The sequence below is a fragment of the Carassius carassius genome, chromosome 20, assembly GCF_963082965.1.
Source record: "Carassius carassius chromosome 20, fCarCar2.1, whole genome shotgun sequence".
In the NCBI taxonomy this organism is placed as follows: domain Eukaryota; kingdom Metazoa; phylum Chordata; class Actinopteri; order Cypriniformes; family Cyprinidae; genus Carassius; species Carassius carassius.
In genome coordinates, this window is record NC_081774.1 from 21,760,580 (window position 1) to 21,787,891 (window position 27,312).

Sequence of the window (27,312 nt, forward strand, 5' to 3'; positions counted from 1 at the left end):
TGAGTAGCTACAGGCAAGACGAACTTTGCAATGTTAATTGTGCCAAATTAGGTTCTCATTATATACAATATAATTGTATATAATATTATTTTTAGTGTTCCTGTAGCTCAGTTGGTAGAGCATTGCGCTATCAAGCGCAAGGTTGGGGGTTCGATTCCCTGGGAACACATGATAGGTAAAAATTGATAGCCTGAATGCACTAAGTCGCTTTGGATAAAAGCGTCTGCTAAATGCATAAATTTAATTTAATTTTAATTTCATTTTTTAATTTCATTTTTTAATTTTAAATTTAATACAATATACCATTACATACAGTATACTTGCTCCTTTATACATACTACTGTATATTAAAGGGATAGTTCAGCCAAAAATGAAAATTATGTCATTCCAAACCTGTAAGACCTTCATCTTCAGAAAACAAATTAAGTTATTTGTGATGAAATCGGAGATCTTTCTGACCCTTCCAGCATTGGAACCACCACATTCATGGCCTAGAAACACAGTAAGGACATCATTAAAATAGTCCTGTGACAACATTAGTTCAACCTTAATTTTATTAATCTACGAGAATACCTTTTGTGCACACACACACACACACACACACACACACACACAAAAAAAATAAAAAATAAATAAATAAATAACAACTTTATTAAAAAACGCGAAGACTGATAGGGGTCAGAAAGTTCTTGGATTTTATAAAAAAAAAAATCTTAATTTGTGTTCCGAAGATGAACATAACGGTCTTACGAGTTTGGAACGACATGAGGGTGAATAATGAATGACTTAATTTTTATTTTTGGGTGAACATACCTTTTGAGAAAGACTTCAAAACAAATCAATATGTCAATTTTACCATATTTTGAATGATATGCCTTTATATGCACTTGATTCCATTCCATTTTATTCTGTTAAAATCAGCCAATTAAAGATGATCCTCGCTCACTCCAATGACATCTCTGACTTGATAATCTGACTGACTTGCACTGCTGCCACACTCTAGAAGTCTTACATTCTTCTTATTCTGACATCTTCTTGTCATCAGTGCTGCTCATTTCACTACCGAAAATTCTAGCTTTGATTTTTCAATAACACACCATCAAAGTCACCATATTTAGTACATATCAGTGCATATTGACAACCTTCACATTCATAGTTGAAAACAAAAACTAAGGAGAACGTTGCAGCCTAAAAACATCAACTGCGAGTGCTGTGATGGTTATAGTAACATAGTTTTCATTCTTAAAATGTCCCAAACTATTAGATAAAAGGATCCTCCATCATACGGACAGCTTTCTCAGGGGAGCAAATCCCACTAGATGGAATTGATTAATATTTCACATTTCAAAATCACCAACAGTACATCTTAATCCTGAGGTGTGGCAGCCCTTACCTGTCAAGAGGATTCTGCTTTCCATTTCTTAGCCAGCCTTTAAGTGAGCTTAGTTTCAGCTGCTGCCAAAGGATTTTTGAGAGGACACCAAAACACCCATAGCTGGACCGGCACAGCTTTGTTATTTTGATACCATTATGCTATATAGATCTGGCCAGACATTTATGCATGTATGATGATGCCACCATATTGCTATTTGCTGTCACACACCATACAAATCCCTCCTTGAGACTTGACCTTGGTTGTATTTTATGCATTTTTCATGTCTTGCCACGATAGTTATTCTGCAAAATTCATCAGCCAATAAATACGTGTTTTCTTCCAGTTTCTGCAAGCTATATTATCTATTTTACTGGGCACATTTTTTGCAACCCAATTTCAACAAATAAACACTAAAATCCACTAAAATTACTCTGCCTTAAATTAAAGGAGCATGTAACTGATACCTTTTAAAAGTGTGTCTGACTACTTTAATGTCAATCCATTATTCACGTTCTCTTGCTTCAGAAGTTGGAACTCGAAAAATGTTTCTACATCACTATTAGTATCTGAGAGCACTGAATCCATCTGGCCAAAAGTGACAAATGAATAGACCGCTGGACATGATATGTTTCTTAATTTCAAGTAGCCTATTTAAAGCTAATCATTCTTTCTGAAAGGAAAATTATTCTAGCCACCTGTAATTATACTGGGATTCATTACGCATTTTATTTAAAGTTATATTATTTAATTATATCAATTCATTTAATTATTATTTTACTGAAATTATATAATATTCAAATCATTTCCCATGGAAAATGTCAACTTAATGTTGTGTGTGTGTGTAAGGACCGGGCTTATGGATATTGTAATATAATACATTAAAATGATTACATACCATCTTTGATTACATGCATTTTATTTAGGTTAAATCGATTCGTGAACGGCCGAATGGTCACGAATGTTTCCGAAAATGCGCGCTAGCAACCTGTAAGTCAGCCAGCCTGCCAGGCAGGGAGGGAGACGGCGTGATTAAGGGGACTGTAGGCAGGCAGACCAGTAGTCTCCGAGCGCTCTGGAGCAAAAGTCCGTGAGACACAAACTCTGGATTCACAACAATAGAAGCTTTTCCACTCTACAGTAGTTATAGAAACCAGTCTTAATAACGGGATTATAACAGCCGCGTGGCACATTAGTAAAGGAAGAGTCGTTACTCTGTGGAATCAAATAATTTTCCAGTCTATTTTAAAAGTGGATTTGTACGTGGCCAACTGAACCGGGTGAAACGAGCGGTTGCCGAGCACGGAAAGAAATGCAAACCGCGGCGGAACGGAGAGACGGTGAGTTCAACGCGTTTCCTTCTTCGTTCGGACTTGTTATTGACACTTGCTCGACATTAAGCACTAATTTGAAAGTGATTATCAATTGCATTAACGAGCACGCTTCTCAGCCACGAGGTTTGGAGCAATCGCGAAATTCTAGCAACGTATTTCTTAAACTAACGGGTGAGTTGACGTTGGCTAAGCTAGTGTACTAACGTTAGCTAACCGAGCGATTAAAAAACTTACATATCTTTAGTTTAGGTGGCTTTACACACAAGACCACTGTAGGCGAGTTCCTCTCCCAGAATAGCAGTTATGAGAAAGACTGATTATATTTTCTTGCTGTGACTCTAATTTTGGTGCCTCGTGGTCTTAGAGCAAGTGCAGGGAGCAATGTAGTTCTGTCATGCAAATGAACTTACTAATGATGAGCTGAGAAGCCGAACTATGACCACATGTATTCGATAATACCCGGCGCATATTTTCTGGGGTGAAAGACAAACATACAGAACAAGTGTCGGGGGATATTCTTATGTCACTAGGCTGGCCGTGAGCGAGCTCACTTCTCCAAAGATGCTTCATCTCATGTAAAATATGCCACATATTAGTGTTGTGCAATCGTGTCAGTGTTTTGTTTACATGTGCATACATTTGAACTGATTCAGCCTTGTGTGATTATGAAAAAGCGTACAGAAATTAATTCCAAACACGTACATGGACAAGATTCAGTGCATTTTTTCTCTCCAAGATGCCACCGTCTGTGGATGAGCGTGCATATTTTAAAACGCACACTCCCACATAGATTTATTATACAGACATATTGGTCTTTTTTTCTTTCTTTTTTTTCAGTTTTCACCAAAACGTAGCCGTAGGGTGCCTTCAAAGACGATGTCTGCTGAGTTCAGTATTTCTAATCGCATTAAAATCAAACATCAGTGCATCGCAAAATGAGTTTGTGCGTTTCCAAATCGTAATATTTTACCAAACTGATCAAACTCTTTTAGAAAGTCTTATTTGACATGTTTTTGGTGATATTTTGGTGGGGCTTCACAGAAACGTGTCAGTGAGAATTAAATGAGAAGTAAAGCTCGTGCGTGTTAAAACGCTAGGTCACCCAAAATCAAAATCCTGTATTTACTCGTTTATGTTGTTCTCATCTTTACCACTTTTTTTCCTTGTACCACAAAAGGATATTTTCTGCAGAATGGCAGTCTTGTACCTTTCAGTTTCATAGCATCTTATTACCAGACGTTATAAATGGTGACTGAGGCTGTCAGTTTTTCACAATCAAGCCTAACACTTCTGTTGTGGAAGAAAGGAAGACGCATAGGTTTAAAACAACATAAGTGTGATTAAATGATGACAGACTTTTAATTTGTGAGTGAACTGTCCCTTTAATATCACTTATGCAGCAGAACAATGCCACTCTTGTTATGCTATTGACATTATGCATAATTATTTGTTATGCTGGTTTTGTTGCCCTTTCCCAGGTCCTTCCACACAGCAATTCTATACGCCAGGAGTTATTTTAAGCAGGAAGCCTATAATATACATGACCATATGTGAACGCTAGCTGCGGGCAAAGCTTTCAACAGTCCAGAGTTTTTATTGATTAAAAACAAACTAACAAGCAAACAAGCATATATGAGGAACTTCAGAGCGCTCATGAAGCATATCAGCAATATCAAAAGATCTGGAAGAGCTCAAGACTGAGCAAGTTTCATGCAATTGCATCAGAAGTCTGGAATAATTTGGCCAAAGACAACATCGTTTCCTTGATCCTGCGCAGTCTTCTGGTACTATTGTTCATTTGGTCTGTGTAATTAGTTTAATATTCTGTCAGTTCTGGATTTATTCATAAAGACAGAATGGCTCCTGAGGCTAAAGGCTGGCTGGAGAATATTTGTGACCCTGAACCACAAAACCAGTCTTAAGTCGCTGGGGAATTTTTGTAGCAATTGCCAAAAAAAAAAAAAAACCTTGTATGGGTCAAAATTATCGATTTTTCTGTTATATTTTTGACATTTTTTTATTTTTTTATTTACAGATTTACAGATTTTATGCCAAAAATCATTAGGATATTAAGTAAAGATCATGTTCCATGAAGATATTTTTTTTTATTTCCTACCGCAAATATATATAAAACCTAATTTTTGATTAGTAATATTTAATGCTAAGATCTTAATTTGGACAACTTTAAAGGCGATTTTCTCAGTATTTAGATTCTTTTTGCACCCTTAGATTGCAGATTTTCAAATAGTTGTATCTCAGCCAAATATTATTGTATCATAACAATCTATACATCAATGGAAAGGTTAATTATTCAGCTTTCAGGTGACGTATAAATCTCAATTTTGAGTAATTGACCCTTATGACCAGGGTCACATTTGTGGTCTGTATTTTGACAGGCATTAAGATGAATATCGCCCCCAGTAGCATACGTGTGAGTGTATCACATGCACATTTATGTACGGTAATTGTATTTGTTGCTTTGGTGAATGATTGAACAATACAGTCAATCACTGTGACCTGCTGAAGTAAAATCCAATACAAATTACTACTATTTTGTGGATACATTAACTGTATGTCAGCATGTTTTACATGAATAATGCAAGAGTCATGGCAGGTGTCAGTAAAGAGCATGAAACCATAGCAGATGCCCTGTAAGCAAGACATACATTTGTTTCTAATGGATCTTTAAGTATTTTTAGCAGCTTTGTTTGTGTCAGTATATAATTTGGTATCTTACACCCTTTTACCTCTTTTATTTTGGCAGAGGGGACTAACTGGCATGTTCCAAATTCTCGGCCCTCTGCTGCCACATGCTGAAAATTCACTTTTTTTCACGCAAACTTTCCCCTTGCTGACGCTGTCTTATGGTTTCCATATGCGCTGAATTTGGGGTAATTTCAAGGCAGGGGCTCTAATGAGAGATTTTATTCTGTAATGCATCGGTTGTGGTGTCGGGGATCAACATTTATAGAACTCATATCTGGGAACTGAGAGCATTTTGGACATCTCAGTGGCACATCGGGCTCTGGCATGGGAGTTTTTTATTTAAACAATTCCGTCTAGTCAACACTTTTAAGTAGTAATGTGGCACAGTCAGGGTGGTCAAAATATTTTCAGTGTTGTAAAAGTTTAAGTTTTTTTAGGGAAGTTCTGTCACAAGCTCCTGAAAGAAAGACTACATTTCATTTCTTTGCCCTTGAACACAGCTGTGTCTTTCTTGCTTCACTCGAAATTTTAGTGTATAATAATAATTGAATATTGTCTTTATGTCAAATGTATTTAAAATTCAGTACTGTCTCTCCATCTGGTGTTGCTCTATGTGGTAAAAGTCAACAAATAAAAAATTAGGCCTAGGCTATTTCTGACATTTGCTTTTCGAAAAAATTATAATTTTGCAAGATTTCAAAATGAATCACAAGGGCTTGATCGTGAATACTAACAAACATGAGTTAACTACTCATTTAAAGTGACCATCATTTGTAAACTTCACTTGCTTCAAGATGCTGTCATTTTGAAATGACAAAGTTTCCATATTTCACAGCCTCTTCAGTATTTAGAGGCCTGTGAAGAAGTTAAGTGTCTGGAAGCTAATTATTTAGTAATTTGGCTGCTGATTGAAAACAGGTTCTCCATTAGTGGGCCTGCTGGTGGGATTATAAACCATTTACACCACAGTTTTATGGGACATCTCCATTTAACGAAAAGTGGAAACAGACTTTGGGCCAGAAACGGCCCAAACCTTTTATAAGAACGGTAGCTGAGCCTATTTCAAGGAGCCCCCCATGTTTTAAGTTCTACATTATTTGCTTTAATTACACCTTTAATGGTTTATGCTGAGAGGTAATTGGATAGGCCCTGTTCTGATTTATTTTGGAGAGTATCTGAGCAAAGAAAGAGACCTTACTCATCAAGTTGTACTTTTGAAAGTCAGCTCTGTTATTGTTTCCATCTTGTTCAAGTGTGAAAGCCGATTCTTTTGACGCTTGTTAATATCCGTGCTTGCCTATAGGTGTGTGGTATTTGATCATAATTCAGTGTTTGATACCAAAAATAAAACGTGACCTCTTTAATGTCTCATGCTATGGCTGGACAGTATGACAGTATGAAAATATCAACCGATTTTATTTATGGTTGCCAGGTTTATAGAAATGTTGCTTCTTGCATGCTAATTAACAATTAGGGGTGCACCGAAATTTTGGCCGCCGAAAATTTTCGGCCGAAATGGCATTATCGGTTTCAGGCCGAAATAAAAAAAACAGCCGAAAACGTAAACGAAAATGAATGTCACCCGCCCCTCCCATCCGTGAGCAAGTGCTTAGGTTTCACTCACGGTCGAGCTGTTATCACGCATCTGCCTATCAAAGATTAAGCATGTCAAAGGGCTGTAACAATCAAAAAAAGCTTGTCACAAAAGCTGCACAATCGATTGGACCAACCAACACAAGTTTCGAAAACGAAAACAGGGAATCGATTTTAACGGCCTTCTCTCGGAGCGCGTCCAGCTCGTCACTATACGCTCGCAGCGAACGCGCGTCACACTGCAACTGCAGGTTCTGACACACACACACACACACACACACAGAGTCTATTAGTGCATAATATCAATGTAGCCTTCAGTAATGTTTTTCATTGATTTTATGGCAGTCCACATTGCTGACTTGTGCGCGGCTCAAGCGCCCTCTTTACGTTCGCTCTAATGCCTGTTTAGTTGTCGGTGGATTTGCCTATATTTGGCGTTGAAAAACGGATCAACGCCAAATATAGGCAATTTACTAACGATTCAATGAACACTTTGCCTATGTCTCAAAAATCGAACAGGATTTTTTTTTCACAAAAGTCACAGCCCTATACGAGAGGACACCAAAGTTGCAATATGTAACATTTGTTCTGCAAAAATCTCCAAAATTGTGGATTTTTTTGCACAATTTTTAAAAAACTATTTTATTTGATGGAACATAAAACTTGAAGAATAATTATTATCTATATTTATTGTAAAAAATATTTTATGTTTTGTTATGTAACTGTTAATAAAAGTTTGATTATTATATTGTGATTTTTCAATTCAGATCCATTAAATCCAAGCAATATATATATACGTTTTTAAAAGAAGCCATTTTCGGCTTCAGTTTCGGTTTTCGGCCAAGTGCATCCTAAATTTTCGGTTTCAGAATTTTCATTTCGGTGCATCACTATTAACAATGCAACTGATTTGTGATCACAGGTTTGCAAATGTGCATTTACTGACTCATTGCATCACTCCTGGCTCAATCAGCCATATTTGCAATGCATCACTGTTTGTAGTTATTGCATAATGTCAAGCAGCTGTTTATGCATGCAGATGCTAGGTCTTCATCTTAACCAGTTGAAATGAAGACCCCCTTTTATCTTCTTTTTTTATATTTAATTTTAATATTGTTTTTTTTTTTTTTTTTAATAACATATCACAATGCAGTTATTTTTACTGGAAATCCAACACATAATTGTTGTATCAAAATTAACATAAAAATTATTATAAAGGTATCTTATTTTCTAACACTTTAATATTTCTAGATATTACTCCTTCCATTACATAAGATTCTACTCATACCGCCCCCGGTGTTTCCCACAGAATTAGATTCTTTTTTGCGGTGGTGTGGTGTTTGGAGACCGGGGACCAGGTAAGGGGGGGGGATTAAGTTAAATATATCATATATATATATATGTATATGTATATATCATAAATATATCATATATTTTTAGTGACAAGTACACATTTCAAATTGCCAACACTTAGTGTCAGATACCTTAAAGGGATAGTTCACCCAAAAATGAAAATTCTATCATCGTTTACTCACCCTCAAGTTGTTCCAAACCTGTATGAGTTTCTTTGCTCTGTTGAACACAAAGGAATATATTTGGAAGAATGACAGAATCAAACAGATCTCGGTCCCCATTGACTTCCATAGTAGGAAAAAATATGTACTATGGTAGTCAATGGGGACCGAGATCTGTTTGGTTACAAACATTCTTCCAAATATCTTCCTTTGTGTTCAGCAGAACAAAGAAACTCATACAGGTTTGGAACAACTTGAGGGTGAGTAAACGATGATAGAATTTTCATTTTTGGGTGAACTATCCTTTTAAAGACATTGCTATTGCTACGTTGCTATGCCATTGCTACACTTTCTATGCTATGACTGCTCCACAGACTTCTTGTTGCAAATTTTGCTCACACACACTTAGGGATGGGACGGTATGAAAATTTAATATCACGATTATAGTGAATAAAATTATCACGATTATCAATATTATCACGGTTTTGTTGAAACGAGATGAAAGTGTTCAAAAATAGTTGATGCTCACACTGAAAACATTTCAGCAAGTTTTATATTTAATAATCAACAAACAACTAATAAAACAAGCAACTCTATGCACTTCATTTAAAGAAAGATTAAATTCTGTGGCATTTCCTTCCTTACAATGAAAAGTGTAGAAGCATAGAAAAGTCACTGACTTTCGCCATTCCTTCTCGAAAAAAAAAAAAAAAAACATTGTGCGCTGCGCTTGCGTCAGACTGTTGCTGGCTGGACATGATTTAATAGTGAGTTATTAAAACCGTGATAATCAAACACGGTTTTAATGATAATTCATTTTTAAACGATATTACTAACCTTCAGCACATTTTATCGTCCCATCCCTACACACACTCAAACACAGGCTCAGACACTCAAACATTCAAAAAGACACTCAAACAGACAGACTCAGACACACACACCAAACTGGACCTGGAGGTGGACACACACACACACACACACACACACACACACACACACACACACACACACACACACACAAACCTGGAGATTGAGGTGGACACAAACCAACACACACCAACCTGAACCTGGAGATAATAATAATATAATGTCTAGTCTGGTGGCTGTGATATATATAAACCTACCAATGTCCGTTGCCATGATTTTTGGAATGACTGATCGCGAGAGGAAAAAAATGAAGTTTTAGTCGCATAACATTTCATTTCATTTCGCAATAGTTGTTTATCGATATTTTGAAAAAAAACTCAAAAGTTTTGCGCTAATCTGTAATGGAAACGCGACAGCGCTTAACATAGACTAACTTCTCAGAGTTATGTTGAGCAACAGTGTTCATTACTAACCATTCAACTCCGGATTGATTCTGGAATCTTCGCTGGGGGAATAAGCATTAAGCACCGGCAACAATCCGTCCTCTAACTAACGCATGCTCATGTTTTGATTCAGATTGTGTTCGAAGAGGAGGGGCTAGTCGTGCGTGCCTCCGTTGTCAGTATGTGAGAGTGAGGGAGCAAGCAGCGCGCAGCTCTACAATAAAATACAATTGTACCCATATTAAATAGTTTAAAAATCTGAAACAATCCGTGGCGGTCAGCGTTGATATTGTGGCAGGCCGCCACAAATTAATGAATGTATGGGAAACCCTGCCGCCCACCCCTAGCTCTTATAGTGCATAGATGATGCTACAATCCATGTCAAGTTTGTGGTTTTGTGTGTGATTTATTAGATTAGTTCGTTAGTCACCAGGCCCCGTCACCATTGTGGTGGCTCCATTAGGCATAAGAATGTGTCCAAGGTATGATTACTGCCAGAGAGTCGTGTGAAGGTGACCTCCCCCTCCATATCCTAATCCAAACACGCAGACACACTTACACGGTTTCCCTCGCTGTCTTTGTTGAATCATTTCTTGCTACTCTTTTCTGTCACCCCGATTTTCAATAATCCAATAAACTCAGGCAGCCGCTTGTCATATTGACATGCATTTGGTCCTGTGTGCTGTCACTCAGGAAGATGAATGTTGAGGGAGTTGCGAGTCACAGTACTGATAGAGAGGATTCTTTAACGTTTATGCAGCATTAATGGCCCTGTGTGTTTAACAATGAAAAAATTTGCTGAAGGCCTCTTTGAATATTGATAAGGGAGGCTCTTGTGCAGCTCTGTTTAGATTACTGTGACTTCCAGTTGTTATGGTGTAGGTGGGTTGACTGTCAAAACAGTGATTTGGATTGCAGTGCTTGCTTTTAAGCATTATTGCGGCATCAGAGTTAAGATGTTCACAATACCAATAATAGTACCGACTATTATTGTTTTTGTGAACATCTTAACTCTGATGTAAAACACATTTAGGGCTGCTCCGATCACGATCGGCCGATCGTTAATGCGCATCTCGTCAGTAAAACCGGTGATCGGAGCAGCCCTAAACACATTATATAAAGGCCAATTCTGTCAAACAGGACAGATAAGTGTAAGTGGGAGGAGAGTAGACATCCTACTTGTGAAAATATGAATTGTAGAAAACATATGTGGGCTGTGGGAATGGAAGTTCCCCCTTTAGAAAATAGTTACTTACCCTGTTGATAGCATGGTTACTCAAGACCAGTGGGCAACCTTTTAAAGGGCTTTAGCACCGGAGAAACATTTTCATAGTTCCTAGAACTATTGGCGAAAGTACCTGCTTTTTGCTGTGTAGCACCGCAGGAACGGGGAATGTATTTCTTAAATGGAGTTCTAGGAACTCCATTTGGGGGAACTAAATTAGCTCTTATACTTCAGAGTATGGTCTAAAACAGTTCTGTAGGTATAAACTGTGACATGTGTATGCTGATTGGCTAAACGAACTATTCTGATGATGTTCTACACTACCTTACCGTGTCAGTTATGTCACTGTCTATACAGGGTCAGAAAGCTCTTGGATTTCATAAAAAATATCTTAATTTATGTTCCAAAGATGAATGACGGTCTTACAGGTTTGGATGGATATGAGGGTAAGTAATTAGTGACAGAATTCTTGGGTGAACTATCCCTTTAAGTCTGTGGTCTTCAAATCAGTCAGTTTTAAAATCACTTTTTTGTCCTTAGTATCTAGATATGACTCGGGTCAGTTTCTTCAGTTTAAAGAATTTATTCTTATTTGCTTGGTTAATCAGTATTGGTATTCACAACGTAGGGATGCTTAAGTGAGTTATTGGGCGTAATTGCAGTCCAGCTTCAAATCAAAAGGTCAGCACTGACCAGATGCTCTGAAACAAATCTGGGTTTGTTTTATTTTAGTAAACATTTCAGTTCTTTGCTCCGCAAAATACCTCAACTAGCACTTTCACTTTTTTTTTTTCTCCTCTCACTGGATGGTCACTTTTGGAGTGAACTGTGGAATATTCTCAATTCATCCTGGCTGAATGCAGAAAACAAGTCAGTTTTCTGTCATCCATTATAGAAAGAAATCTTTCACAGATCATACAGCAACTGCTTCAGTAGTGTTGAAGGGAGCTACAGTAGGTGCTGTCTTAAGCTGTTTTTAAAGAGTATGGACAGGTTTTGTAGTTTTTGATGCAAAAGGTTTAGATTTTTATGTGTATGTGTCCCACTGAGTGCAGTCTCCAGACTGTATCATGAGGACAAGAGGAAGCAGCATGCAGGAGAACGGGAAGATGCAGTTCTGGCACTTTATCTTCCCACTGGTGTGCCAGATGGAGAAGACTGAGGGAGTCCTGGCTTAGAGGGGGTGCTGGTGACTGCCCAACCATCACAGAAGGGCTCCCCCCTCTTTCCAACTGTGTCTGTCCTCCGGTCAAAAACAAGAAGAGACCATTTAAACAGAAAAGCATCCATGGCAAAATGATGGATGGTTTTTCATGTATGTAAAAGTTATATTCAAAGACTGAGCTCTGCAGAAACTCTTGTTTATTTTTTTTCAAATAAACATGATAAGCCAAATTTTCACACAGCTCACTGTGTGATGGAGCCTAGAGAACATAGTTAGAATGTCCCTAAAATTCTAGATATGGCGCAAAAATACCTCTGATTGAGTTTTTGTCTCACATTTACATCATAGAGTTAAAGGTGCGGTATGTAGGGTTGTCACCGAGTGGTTGAACTAGGTATTGCAGTCCAAATTCAAAATATCGGAGAGGTTTTTTTTCACCCGGTCCCTCCTCCTCAGAGTTGACGCACACACAGGTTGCCAGATTGACAACACAAACAGAAACGAGCACACTTAACGATGAATGAAATGAAATATGCTGTGTTTTCCGCCAACTGGCAACCTGTGGTGCCGAAATATAATTGGGTAAACTGACAGTGGGCAGGTTTTACAAACCAAAACAAAGACTGACATTTTGGCCCGGAACGCACATTTTGAAAGGAGAATATTGACCTTTAGCATTGTTTTTTAGATAAATATTTTAACTTAGCATGGTTCTTAAATATCTGCAAACATATAATTGTATTTTTATGCTTTAGTAGAGTCAAAATCTTACATACAGCATCTTTAAGCAATATCACACGAGCAATAGGCTAAGTGCAATAGCACATGAATGACAATTGTCATCATTTATGTAATAAATTTGATCAAACAAAATATTTCTTATTTTCTTATTTATTTTTCTTAATATATATACTTTTTGTAATGTGTAACCCTGGACCATTTTTGATTAGTAATATGCATTGCTAAGAACTTCATTTGGACAACTTCAAAGGTGATTTTCTCATTATTTAGATTTTTTTGCACCCTCAGTTCCAGATTTTCAAATGTATCTCGGCCAAATATTGTCCTATCCTAACAAACCATACATCAATTGAAAGCATATTTATTCAGATTTCAGATGATATATAATATCTATATATAATATAGATATAATATATAATATTTGAGATCTCGAAATATTGTGCTGCAGGGTCACATGTGTGCTTGATGCTTTGTACAAGAATGACTTTAAATTATTTTTGGGAGTAATTTCTCATCCAAATATGATGTGCGATTAATTTGCAAGTAATTTGTTTAATTAATCGCCACTAAGGGAAGTCGTGGCCTAATGGTTAGAGAGTCAGACTCGCAATCGAAAGGTTGTGAGTTCGAGTCTCGGGCTGGCAGGAATTGTAGGTGGGGGGAGTGCATGTACAGTTCTCTCTCCACCTTCAATACCACGACTTAGGTGCCCTCGAGCAAGGCACTGAACCCCCAACTGCTCCCTGGGTGCTGCAGAATAAATGGCTGCCCACTGCTCTGTGTGTGTGCACTTTGGATAGGTTAAAAGCAGAACACGAATTCTGAGTATGGATCACCATACTTGGCTGTATGTCACGTCACTCATCATGTAATTAATTAAATTTAAAAAAATGTAATCGCTTACCAGCCCTAATTTTTATTTTAATAATAATTTAAATTAACAATATTATTTGTGCCTCAAAGCTAGTGAATTACTGGACCAATTGAGCGAGCAAACAAAAGATTTTTTTTGAGCTGTGATTAGTATTTTTGTTACTATAACTGGTTTAGAGCAGATAAAGAAAGTGCAACTTACTTTAGTGGAAGCATGTTTCAAGCCAAGACATGATTATAATGCTTTGTGTGATCTTTTGCTATGTAATTACTGTAATGCACTTGCAGACAGTCAAACTTTGAGACTTCTACTGATTTTATATTTTTGAGCTACTGTCATAATCATTTCATAAACCGCAAGTGATGTTGTGGTCAAACTGTATGTCTGGAAACACTACACCGGATGTCTCTCACTCATACTGAAGGACTGGACTGTTTCTCAGAAAGCCATGATTGGATTTAATCCAGACGTTAACAGGAAGCAAATGACTCATAAAATTAACCAAGGTAAAGCAATAAGAAACTCATAAAGACTCTTGTTCCTGGGATGTCTGAATGCCAGTATGTTTTTCCCACAGAATATGTGAGAGTTTCTTGTAACATTATGTCAGAAATAACTCTTTTATGGCTATTTCGCATCAATGAGGAACTATTGGAAGTCTACAGATGCATTGCAGGTATACATTTGGAGAGTGCTCTTGATTTGAATATACAGTGGAAGGCACCTGACGAGGAGTAGATTTGTTCTCAGACAACAATATAAGAAAGGTAAAGATAATCATCCCAGCAGAGGACAAAACGGAGAGGCTGTAAGGAGTACAGTGCCACCACCTACCAGGAAACAACAAATAAATGCAGACGCTGTGACAGAAATTGTCACCTCAGCATGTGGAGTATTAGTCACAGCTGACCACCTAATGTGTTCAAGTCATGGTCCAAATCAGAGTAAAGCACAAGAAGTTGAATGTGATGGATACCTTCTACTAGTTTGAAAGACTGCGATATGTTGATTATTAGGTTAAAATGATAACTGAAAGAGGTGTCAGAAATCATTAGCACTTCTATTAATGACCGTTCAGCGTGAACCTGACAGCCCGTCATTATTAGTTACGTGAGGGAGGCCAGAAATTATTGTTAAAACGATTTTTCAGTGCAATATGCTCACCCTCATTTCGTTCCATACCTGTAGGCTGTGGAGCACAACAGGAATTATTCGGAGGAGTCCTGATGCTGCTTTTAAAACATCAGTATTTATAGTGATATTTAGGGCTGGGTTTTAACACATTTCATGATTCGATTCGATTCTCATTCACAAGCTTGCGATGCTATTTGATTCAATTCAATATAGATTATTTTGGATATATATCAGGGACAGTACATCACAAATTTTCTCAAGGAATAAAGAAAACTCAACTAATGCTGTAAAATATACATGTGAGTCAGTTGGTTCTGCATTAATATTTAAGGTTAAAATGTTTTAAAATTACACTTATTTTCTTTTTTTTTAAATAATAAAGTTACAATTACATAATATTTCTACTTCAATTAGTTTTATATATATACTGTATATAAACATAATGGTGGCTGTCATAAAAACTTGATGGATTTATTTAAACATAAATTAAACATTGAAGAACAGTAAAATTTATAATGAATATGTTATATGGTGCATATATTTAACAAAATGCCTCTCTGTATTATTGCAATATATTGGATGGGAAGTGCCCTTCAACTTTCCATCCATTAACTGAAAACATGCTAAACTAATCGGTTCTTGGGATTGAAGAATCAATATCGTTCCGTAAAAATTCTATTAATATTGAGATATCCATTTTTTTTTTTTTTTTTACCCAGCACTGGTGACGTCTGTTAAGCTCCTAAAGGAGAATTCAAGAAACACCACAAAAATGTAGTCAATATGACTCATACCTGGACATGATGCCCCCTGCCATATCTTTCAAATCTGATTTGCTTTAATACATACTGTGAGAATATTAATGCATGACTGTTCAAAAGTGTGGTGTGTAAACATTTTTAAAAATTAATTGGAATTATTTTTGAAAGAAGTCTCCTATGATAAGCATGACTGCATATATTTGATCAAAATACAGTACAAACAAATAGGCCTATTTTATCAATCAAATGCTATTGTAATTTAAAAATAATTGTTCTTTATTGCAATAAAACCTATTTTAAAATGTAGCTAATTTATTCCGGCTGAATTTCCAGCAGCCAGTCTTCAGTGTCACTTGATTCTTCAGAAATCATGCTGATTTGGTGCTCAGAAAATATTTATTATTATCATCAGTGTTGAAAACAGTTTATTATTTTTTTGAGAAAACCATGATAAATATTTTCAGGGAACTTCATGAATATAAAGAACATGATTTACATGATTTACATGAGTTACAAATAATTTGATTGCAAATGAATGTCTTATACTATGACTTTTGATAAATGTAATGATTGCTGGATAGTAAAAAGAAAAAATCACACACCCGAATCATTTGAGTGGTAGTGCAGGCCCTATGTTTGGAAATGTAAATTATTAAATGATAAGTGCTAACAGAGGGGATGATAAACCTAGTTAGTAGGTAGAGATGATGGCCGTTCGGCCGCTATCCTAAAAGGCTTGTGATAAATGAGCCGGGCTTGTGGGTCTCTAAGGCTGAAAGGAATTGGTGGCATTATCTCTTGCAAATAGGTTTGAAAATGCTTTAGGCCACAAAGAAACTCTGATTTATTACCTGAGATATTGTAAGTCGTTAGCTCCAATCTCCTGCATTGGTGTATGTACTTTTTCTCCCCTTCCTGCCCTCAAGACTGCATCTAAAATCACAAATAAACAATTGTTTTGCCGTTTTATCATAGAAATTCATTTTTGCAAAATAGTTTGTGTTGGAACTGTACTTTAAAGGAAGTAGCCATTTGCTTTTTTTTCTAAGCATGTCTGTCACATCCGTGACCTTTTTATTGCACGTCTTAGTTTTAAAAGTCATAACCCCCATCTCTGCTATTAAATCCTCTGCTGTCATGCATACACTAATCCAAATATTTCCCTTCTTCTCTACTCACTTTATCTTTCCGTTGCTATAGGAAACTGCACTTCATAATCATTCTTATGGAAATGAAAATCAGCTCCTATAATGAGAACGGAAGGAATATCAATAGGGTGGTCAGTGTTTTGCTAGCATATAGGCTGCATTCATAGCAGACCATTAAACATTTTCAGTCACACTGGGAAATTTCTACTACTGTTTACAGCTCTTCTAGTCCTTAGACTGAGAAACTGTCCAGTAATGAACAGAGGAGGATACATGTGGCCTTTCAGTTGCAGTGGTAAATTATTTTCTGCTCTCCCAGTGTAATGTGAAGAGACAACTACAAGTAAACCGCTCTTAACTTGGTTTCTGAGACAAGTTTAAATGCTGTGGTACGTTTGTTTGAGCAGCCGGACATGTGAGTACGGGGTGAGTTCTGAAAATAGAGTGAAACAGTTGGGTTCTGTGGGTAAAAATCCCATTCATTGTCTTCATATGGGAAATGATTTTAATGATAACTTCTTAACCTCTAAAGACAGACCTGTTGTGAGCACACCAAAAGAGCTTCTATGAATGACATAATTGAGTCGTCTCTCTGCGCTATCAAAATACTTAAATATGTATGCATATTTTGTAAGGAGGTGCAACAGCGATCGAGTGCTTTAGACGAGTACTCGGCCATGACATTGACAATCGATCATGAAAACGATGATTGATAATTTTTTTCTTCATGTGTCCAAACTTTTGACTGCTACTGTATATATAATACAGTATATACATAAACAGACACAAACACTTATAATGATGTGACAAACATAATGGAGGCAGGTTATTAAACAATTTAAAAATAACCTTTATTATTCAAAATGAGCCTGACATCAGTGCACTTAACAGTACACTTCACATCACTTATTATAAATAACTTTAAAACTAGAAAAATAGAACAATATGTATAGAAATTGAATTAAGAAAATATATTTTTTTTGTAATAAATCAAACCATATACCACTCCGCCCTCTTGATTACTCGTTTTTGAAACCTATTGATGATTAAAATGAGACAATGAGACACAAAAATGCCCATCCCTAATATTTTGTAAACGGAAATTCGATTATGTTATTCGCAGTGTTTCTTGGTACTATAATTATTTTTCTCATTAAAGCCATTAACAGTTAATTGTGATAACAGTTTGATAGCAATAAATAAATTAAGTTGATTGCCTGTTTTTGTCATGGTACTTAAACATACATAGTTTTCATTAGGGCTGTCACTTTTGTGAAAAAATCATTTTCGATTTTTAAGACATAAGACTCAGACACACACAGGCTCACACACACACCAAACTGGACCTGGAGGTGGACACACACAGACTCTGACACACACACACACAAACCTGGAAATTGAGGTGGACAAAAACCAACAAACACCAACCTGAACCTGGAGATAATTATAATATAATGTCTAGTCTGGTGGCTGTAATATATATAAACCTACCAACGTCTGTTGCCATGATTTTTGGAATGACTGATCGCGAGAGGAAAAAAATGACGTTTTAGTCGCATAACATCGGTTAATGGATATTTAAAAAAAAACATTAAAGTTTTGCGCGAATCTGTAATGGAAACGCGACATTGCTTAACATAGACTAACTTCTCAGAGTTATGTTGAGCAACAGTGTTCATTACTAACCATTCAACTCCGGATTGATTCTGGAATCTTCGCTGGGGGAATAAGCATTAAGCACCGGCAACAATCCGTCCTCTAACTAACGCATGCTCATGTTTTGATTCAGATCGTGTTCGAAGAGGAGGGGCTAGTCGCGCGTGCCTCCGTTGTCAGTTTGTGAGAGGGAGGGAGCAAGCAGCGGGCAGCTCTACAATATAATACAATTGTACCCATATTAAATAGTTTAAAAATCTGAATCAATCCGTGGCGGTCAGTGTTGATATTGTGGCGGGCCGCCACAAATTAATGAATGTATGGGAAACCCTGCTATTTTCATTTTCAAAACTTTTTTTGGTTGGTCCGATCGTTTGTGCAATCGATTTTCGAACTAAAAGTGACAGCCCTAGTTTTCATTAATTGTAGCTTTTGTTGATGAACCTGAACCTTTTTTGCCTAAAACTCTTAAACAGTATGATATAAGTGCAAGTACAATAAATGCAAGGTGTGACTCTTTTTCAGAAGACAATTAGCTTTTAGTACTGGTTGTTATTTAGAATAAAATCAGAAGAAATCTAACAATTTTAAATTGAAAACTGGACTATAATACATATATACACGCATTTTTTGTGACACTGAGTTTCACAGGTTTTACTCTTTTAATTATTATATTTTTACCATTTTTTTTTTTTTTTTTTGCGTACACGCTCTATCAACTCTGGTCCTCGAGATCTTATATTTCATAATAATAATATTTCATGTACTGATTTACATTTACATTTTTGGTCGACTTTCCTTCATTCACTGGGTTGTTTTTTGGAACCCAGCCACACTGAATGTTGTTTTACTGTAATATAATAATTATGAAATAGTATTTGCATATCCCCTTTTTGGTTCTATTCATATGGTAATGTGTGATTCGAAGTTCACAATAGTTTAAAATAATCACAATCCCTAATTAATCAGGCAATTATGTTAAAATGATGACCAGTTTCCTGAAAGTTTCTCCCTTCAGAAAGCGCAGATGAGAGCAGAGAAGTTTGTTTGCTGCACTACATGGAAAATGTCAGGTCACTTCAGAGTGGAGTATCCTCATGAAACTGTTTGTTGAAACATTTAAATCAGAAACTGTACAAGCATTACATGGAAGAATGATCACTGGGCTACAAAGACAATTCTGAATTGTATTTATTTGAAAATGCAGTTTAATATTAATTGTGTCCATCAAATCAGTACATTATTGTTCTCAATATAGTCAGCCTCAGATAATAAATGGGCATCTGTAAACAGTCACACAGTCTCCATCTGAGGCTATAAATAATCTCCATTTTAATTAAAATGAATTTAAACAGTCTATGAAACCTCACAGCTGTTCTTAATGAATGAGAGGAATGTTGCCACAATAGCTTCAAAGGAAAGACAGCAGGCAGCGAGTCTTTGGGTTTGCTCTCTATATTTTAGCCTGAAACCACTAAAGCTTCATTTACACTTACAAGTAACACGAGATCCACACAGGCTAATCACATGAACAATTTTTTTTTTTACACCTGGTATTAAACCACGTGGTATGTGGGTTAAATCATTCCCATCCAACAAACATACCCTCATGAATATTTGAAATCAAAATTAACTCTATTTAAAAATATTAAGTATATTTAGTAGCAAAAGACACAGTAGTTTCATCGCTTAGAAAAAAATTATAATTCGGTAATAAATTGCCCATACTTTTTTTTTGTGCACATTTGTTTTCAAAGTTGTTAAAAAAAGAAAGAAAAAAAAGAAAAAAAGAAAACATTGTCTTACAAGAAAATATTCATTCAGTCTTTATTCTTTAATTTTATCTTCAAGTTTCTCCACCAGTTGCCCACAGTGACCAAAGATGATTAGCAATGACATTTTCTTCATTGATATTCATCTAAATGTTCATCTAAAGACTTTGAAGTTCTTTTGAAGTGAAATATTTTATGACTTTTCAAAGTCTGATAACACTGCCTGGTAAATTTGTTTGAGAAAGCCATTTGAAAATCATTTTTGCAGTTTGTATTGCTCGTGGTACAGAAATGATCACTTCATCTTTAATATACCTGAATTAACTGAATATTGTCCTATGGTTATCAACAGTATATTTTCAAGCTGCTTTCTTCTATTGGGTTTACACCAGTTAGTTTGAATGCACGGCCAGCCGTACACAGAGGAATTTGGAAAGGGAACATGGTAACGTTAAGTTCTTCTGACTGAATTCATGGAGCATCTCAAATGCTAACTGACAGAGGATGCTTTTTCAACATCACCTGCCATCAGTGTCTGAATTCTCCACCACTGCAATCCAGCTGCAGCTCTGAGTGAAAGCCTCATTATTATATTGCTGTTTCTGGTGTAGACATCCGGACTATTATGTCATTTAGGTAATTAGTGATATTCACACACTTTACATACATATTTTTTTGTATAAAAAAGTACAGTCGTGACCGAGCATGCCATTTCTCGAAGTGGGCTGTTAATATTTTTAAATGGCGTACTTGCAAGTGGATTATTTAAAAGGCGGCGTGTCAGGCAGATCTTTATCTGGTGACTTAGCAGCTTGAGTCGGAGGGACTCGGCATGGCATCTTTGAATGCTGATTAGATTGCCTCCCTCTCTCTTTCCTGAATGGCACATTAAAAGCACGTAGGGACTGAATGTGATTTAAAAGCAAAATTAGACAGTGAGAGTTAGTTGGAATACTAAAGTGATAGTAAAAACATTGTTCTAGATTGTTAAACCCTCCAGTGACGTGTGATTACTTGTAAATATGTTGTGTAATAAGTGTTTATTGCCCTGTATTGACTCAAAGGTTATGTTGTGGCTCGATAGTCTCGCCAACTTTCAACACAGCAGGATGTGGCTTGCCCTTTGATTTGTGTGCTGAAATCATTCTTGGTATGAATCAAGCTGTGGGATATTCACCTAAGATACCCTTTACACAAGTGTTCAGAAGTGCACAGTATGTGAGTACATGGGGTAATAAGATCTACTTGACTCCAAAGATGTCAGGCACATTCAGATGAAAATGGGCATCAGGGCTCCCAACTGCGACTAAAACGGTCGCATTTGCGACCATAAATATTAAAATGCGAGTGAAGTTTTTGCTGAGGTCGCCACTGGCGACTAGGCCTATGTATTTACATGCTATCTCTTAAAAAATTGCATGTAATGCCTTTTTTCCTGATTGTTTTGCATTCACATCTTTTGTTATGTTCGCGCATTGAGAGAATGTGCTTCGAAGTTTTAGTGGGAAAAAGAGTTTTAAACAGTCCTCATCTGCCGCGCAGCAGCACTGACACACACCTGATAAACGCGGGCGAGAGAGAAATGATGGAGACTTGAAGAGAAAGTGCAGAAAAACAGCGTCTATTTCGTTCATAACTTGAACCAACTACAACAGGTAAAGCTGTCATCTGTGTGGATATTGGCAATATTGTTAACAGTTCTCGTTTATAATCATAAGGCTTCTACTTAACAAGATCTTAGTCCATGCTGTGTTCTGTTAATGCATGAACTTCATTATTTGAAGTGCACTTGCCGTCCATTAATCGCAAAAAGCTTTGTGCTTTGTTACTTTTTAATTTACAAAGTATCAGCTTTAAAATTATTCCAAATTCATAAAAAAATTCAAACAATAAATACAGTTTTGTTGCTGTTTAAGGGGCCTTTCACATATCACATATACATTTTTTTTCCAAAAGCCTTCAGGCTCTTGTGCTCCTGAGGCGTCTGCCGTTGCTAAGCAACCATGACCTGCTCTCTCCATGAAGACGCGTAAATTTCAGCAAAGGATAAATGGATTTGCAGCACTAAATATCGCTTGCAGTAGCTCTGTGTCAATTTATTTTAAAATGTCTATCCATATACAGCTATGATCAGCTGTTCCTTCATCTTGGCTGAGCTTTCAACGTTGGTACTGGAAAGGATGAAGCTGGTTGGTTCTTTTCACATGACCTGCGGTGCGCTTGCGGGATTCTGTAAAGTTGAGATGTTTTTAACTCGATGCGGTGTGGGCGCGCCTGGAAAAAAACGAGCGCGTCGCTTCCATTATGAGCACGCACGCATACCGCGCGCCTACATCTGAAATAATGAACTTGAGCGCCCAAAAGACGCGACATGTGAACGGCCCCAATGCGGCAGGCGCGATCGCGAGTAGTGCCTCAGTTCAAGCAGCACGTGAACCTATCATACCTTGCTCTTTACTACTAGAGTACATAATGAACATGAATTAAGATCAAAAGGTAGTCTATTTTATAAGAGATTCTACAGTACAACACTTTCAAACTGCGGAAAACGTGTAAAGCTTGTAAACATTGCAACGTAATATTAACCTCAGTAACCTTTCGGTGTCCATAAGCTCATCAGTCAGCTAGAAAAATAACTATAAAGAGGAGCATTTTGCTATATTTATGAGCTATTGAATTTTAATATTTTTACTTAACCTGTTGTCTACATGATTCAACTCCTCCTATAAAATGAAATTTTACTAATTAAGAAAAACAGACTGAAAGTGTGAAAGACATGCACTCTTAAAAATAAAGGAGCTTAAAAGGTTCTTCACAGAACAATTTTGGTTCCACAAAGAACCATTCAGTCAAAGGCTCTTTGAAGAACAATCTCTTTCTGACCTTTTCATAATCTGTTATTGTCTTCAAATGTTAAAGGTTCTTTATGAAACTATTTAGACAGGAAAAAAAGGTTCTTCTATGGTATCATGAAGCACCTTTATTTATAAGAGAGTATGACATCATTTACAGGATGCATTGAGGAGGACCCCAAACTATACTCAGGGGCCAAGTGATGCTTATGATCCATGATATTGGTACAGATTTTGTGTAATAAACAACGCATGACTGTATGTTTCAAGTTGGAAAAGAAATTTAGTTCCCAGTTTAAGTGAACCTTCATTCCCAGGTCATCTACAAGATGGATTAAAATGCTGATAAAGTCAAGAAAAGATGAGACATAAACATGTCAGTATGATTAAAAAGTTAAAATGTAAAATAAATAATTTAAATAAAACGCATAAAATATGTTTATTCTGTGGCACCTAAAAAAATCATTTGGCACATAAGTTATTTTCTTATAGGAGCCAATGGCTCCTTACTCAATTTTTTTGTTTGGAGCCCTGGGCATGATGTGCCCCCTCAGATTTTTGGGCCAAGTGGATCTTGCAATGTTCAAGAAACAAGGTTGTTTTGAAGTAGGGCTGATTAATGTAGACACAAATCTGTGGCAGAAATGACTAAACATATAAACCTGTTTGTCCAATTGAGCCAGACCTTCCAAAGATTATTTGTTTCTGTTATGATCTACCTAGGGCTGTACGATTATGGCCTAAAGTCAAAACCTCGATTTATTGAACATTTAACCTCGATTACGATTAATGAACGATTATTTTGTTTCTGTTTAGTTTTTTTTGTTCTCATAGTTCACTTACAAGGTTTGTAAGGTAAACAGGGCCATAGTTGGGGGTTTGCGGGGCCCCGGTTCCGTTTGTACCAGTGGGCCCTGTTTGAAAGTGTTTAATTTGTATGTTCGTTCTGTTTATTTGTTCATCAACATGCCCGCCACGTCCCAGAATGCAACGCGGCGCCCAAGCCCTATTAGGCGCTGTCACTTTAAGAGACAATGAATGCATCCAATATAATACACATACGATTTTTTCTCAACTGTTTACTTTAACTTAAGACATAACTGACAGTTTTTTCAAACATACTATCCAAGACGGGTATTTAAATTTTTTTTATGTATTTGTCGGTACAAGAGCAAAAACAGACAAGTTCGGTGTTCACTGCGGTGTTCACCGCGGTGCTCAAGTGGGCTCTTACACATCCTTTTCTGTTTGTTTAAACTGTGATTTGTTTTTGTCATTGAGGTGCCGGAGGAACTTAAAGGAAAACTTTGCAAACGAGAGGTCGGTCGTTTGGGGAAGTCGTGGCCTAATGGTTAGAGAGTCGGACTCCCAATCGAAAGGTTGTGAGTTCGAGTCCCGGGCCGGCAGGAATTGTGGGTGGGGGGAGTGCATGTACAGTTCTCTCTCCACCCTCAATACCACGACTTAGGTGCCCTTGAGCAAGGCATCGAACCCCCAACTGCTCCCCGGGCGCCGCAGCATAAATGGCTGCCCACTGCTCTGGGTGTGTGCTCACAGTGTGTGTGTGTGTTCACTGCTCTGTGTGTGTGCATTTCGGATGGGTTAAATGCAGAGCACAAATTCTGAGTATGGGTCACCATACTTGGCTGAATGTCACTTCACTTCAGTGTTGCTGTCTGTGAGACAGCGGCTCTCTCTTCACGTGCGCACCGAGCACAGAGCGCGAGTAACCAGCTACTCAGTTCAGCTTTTCCGCATCTTGTGTTTGAATGCTTTAAAGTCTTTTGAATGGTTACATTTGCAAGTGGCAAGGCTTAATAGCACGTGAAAATTATACGCTTTCGTGTCGACACGCAGCAGCGTTCTGTCAACTGTCCTGAGCGTCTTTTTAGACTGGCCTCAGCCAGACGGTTGAGATCGACTATTAAAGGTGGGATATTTTTTCCTATTGAAAGAACGATCATAGCTCACTATCAGCAGTTATTTTATCTATGTTCGTAACATTTCTTACATATTATTGCTCTGTGTAAGAGATAAATAAAGATTAAAGGTAAACAGTACCATTACGAGTGATTGCGTGTGTGAATTAGTCATAACTTCTCTATATTATTGTGAAGCTGGGGGTTGTAAATAGCCTAGTTCCTTCAAACGTAGAAAAATATGCTATAATAGGTTTTGAGATTCTAAGAGACTTTAGTGATAAATCACAGAAAAACCGCTGACAACTGCGTTCCTCTGTGCGTGCGATCTTCAGAGCTATGAGTTTTCGTGCCACAATGCAGCTGCGCGAACATGGTAGCTCGATATAATAATACACATGCGATCGTCTAATCGCTTGAACGTCCAAACCATAAAACAAATACAACTGACAAAGTTTAGTGAAGACTCAAGGCTCACCGCTCGCGCGCCATCACTATGTGTTGAACCGGCGTTCACTTCCGTGTTTTGCTTTTATGCCACTGACTGGCAGAATCATGTGGCTATATACGCTTTTAAGGGGGAAGTATTAACAGGAAATAATTGAAATAACCGACATGGGAAAATTACGTCGGTTAGAGGTTTTAAATTTCGGTTTCGATTACTTTTCGATTAATCGTCCAGCCCTAGATCTACCCACCATTTAATTTAATTTCATTTAATTTCATTTCATTTCATGATTCAAATGCAAAAATCATTAATGACCTGTCATATCAATTCAATATTGGTGCATCCCATAGTTTTTATAAACAACATCTCTGGAATAGAACCAATTATTGTGAACTTTGCAGCGTCATATTGAAAATCAGTTTCTAGAAGTCTTTTTTTATTTTTATAAATATATATTTTAATAATGGCCCCAAGTGGTTCTAATGATATATATATATATATTTTTTTTTTTTCAGCTGCCGTGATCTCAAGGCACTTGGCATTTTCGATTTCATCCAATTTTTAAGCTAAACTTTCTGAATAAAAATGGCTGCACACTGACAGTGATATTTCAGTTTGCCTTAACACTGTAGGTGGAAAAGAATCATGAGGAAATGTCACGGCCCAACTTCTTCCACAAAAAGATACGGTGCAGATTTTCGTTAAAACTACATGTCATGCTGAATGTAATCAGAATTGGCTGTTGAATAAAATCTTTTTTTATTTTTTTTTATTTCAATGGAAAGATGAGACCTGCTTTGAGGGGAATGTCAAGCTTTTGTTACTCACATCATGAAAAGAGTGTCTGTGGGCTGAAAAGAACTAGTTTTTGGTCTGGGCTTTTGGTAGTCTGTGCTTTTACATGATGAAGTTTAAAGCATTAGTGTTTTTTTATTTTTTATAATTTTTTTTGCAGGCAGCAGATGTGTTTCTGTAAGGATGCTTAGAAAGACTCCATTCTTTGTATCTTATTCTATCACATAGTGTTTTTCACTGTGTTTCTGACAGTTGCTCTCAGTGTGCTATCCCTCTGAACAGGTGTCATTCATCATTATTCATTTTGAATAGTTTATCCACTTACTGACATTATTTTTTATTCTTCTAGAATGTGGCTGTTCTTGTGGTTTTCACAGTTAAGCTATATATTGGTTCATTAATTAAAAAAAAAATCCTGTTAAAATATGATGCACAGAATTTCACTGAATGAATGTTGTATTCATGACCTAGGGTTGTGCCGATAGACGATAGTATCGTGTATCAATGATAGTCAGAGATATCGACGATAGCAGATGTCTCTGTCGATAGTCAAGACGATATTACCGAATTTTCCGGACTAAAAGTCACACTTTTTTTCATAGTTTGGCTGGTCCTGCGACTTATAGTGAGGTGCGACTTATTTATCAAAATTAATTTGACATGAACCAAAAAAAATGAACCAAGAGAACACATGACCGTCTACAGCCGCGAGAGGGCGCTCTATGCTGCTCAGTGCTCCTGTAGCCTACACTAAGCAGCATAGAGCACCCTCTCGCGGCTGTAGACAGTCATGTGTTCTCTTGGTTCTTGGGTCTAAATAAATGCGACTTATAGTCCAGCCCGACTTATATATGTTTTTTCCCTTATCATGACGTATTTTTGGACTGACGCGACTTATACTCTGGTGCGACTTATAGTCTGAAAAATGCGGTACTCTCATTCTCCTATTAATGTATTAAATTATAATTATAATAAATATTATTATTTGTATTT

At 36.9% G+C, this 27,312-nt stretch overlaps 2 protein-coding genes across 2 annotated transcripts in view; one reads left to right on the plus strand and one right to left on the minus strand.

The window, feature by feature from the left end:
• The window catches only part of LOC132096671 (elongation of very long chain fatty acids protein 1-like), a 642,822-nt gene that overhangs the window by 598,446 nt on the left and 17,064 nt on the right, over positions 1-27,312 (minus strand). The window lies entirely within an intron of this gene.
• ptprfb (protein tyrosine phosphatase receptor type Fb) overlaps positions 2,415-27,312 on the plus strand; it is a 188,008-nt gene continuing 163,110 nt past the window's right edge. The window contains exon 1 of the mRNA XM_059502170.1: positions 2,415-2,712. The gene's annotated coding sequence lies outside the window, so the exon portion shown is untranslated. The remainder of the gene's footprint in view (positions 2,713-27,312) is intronic.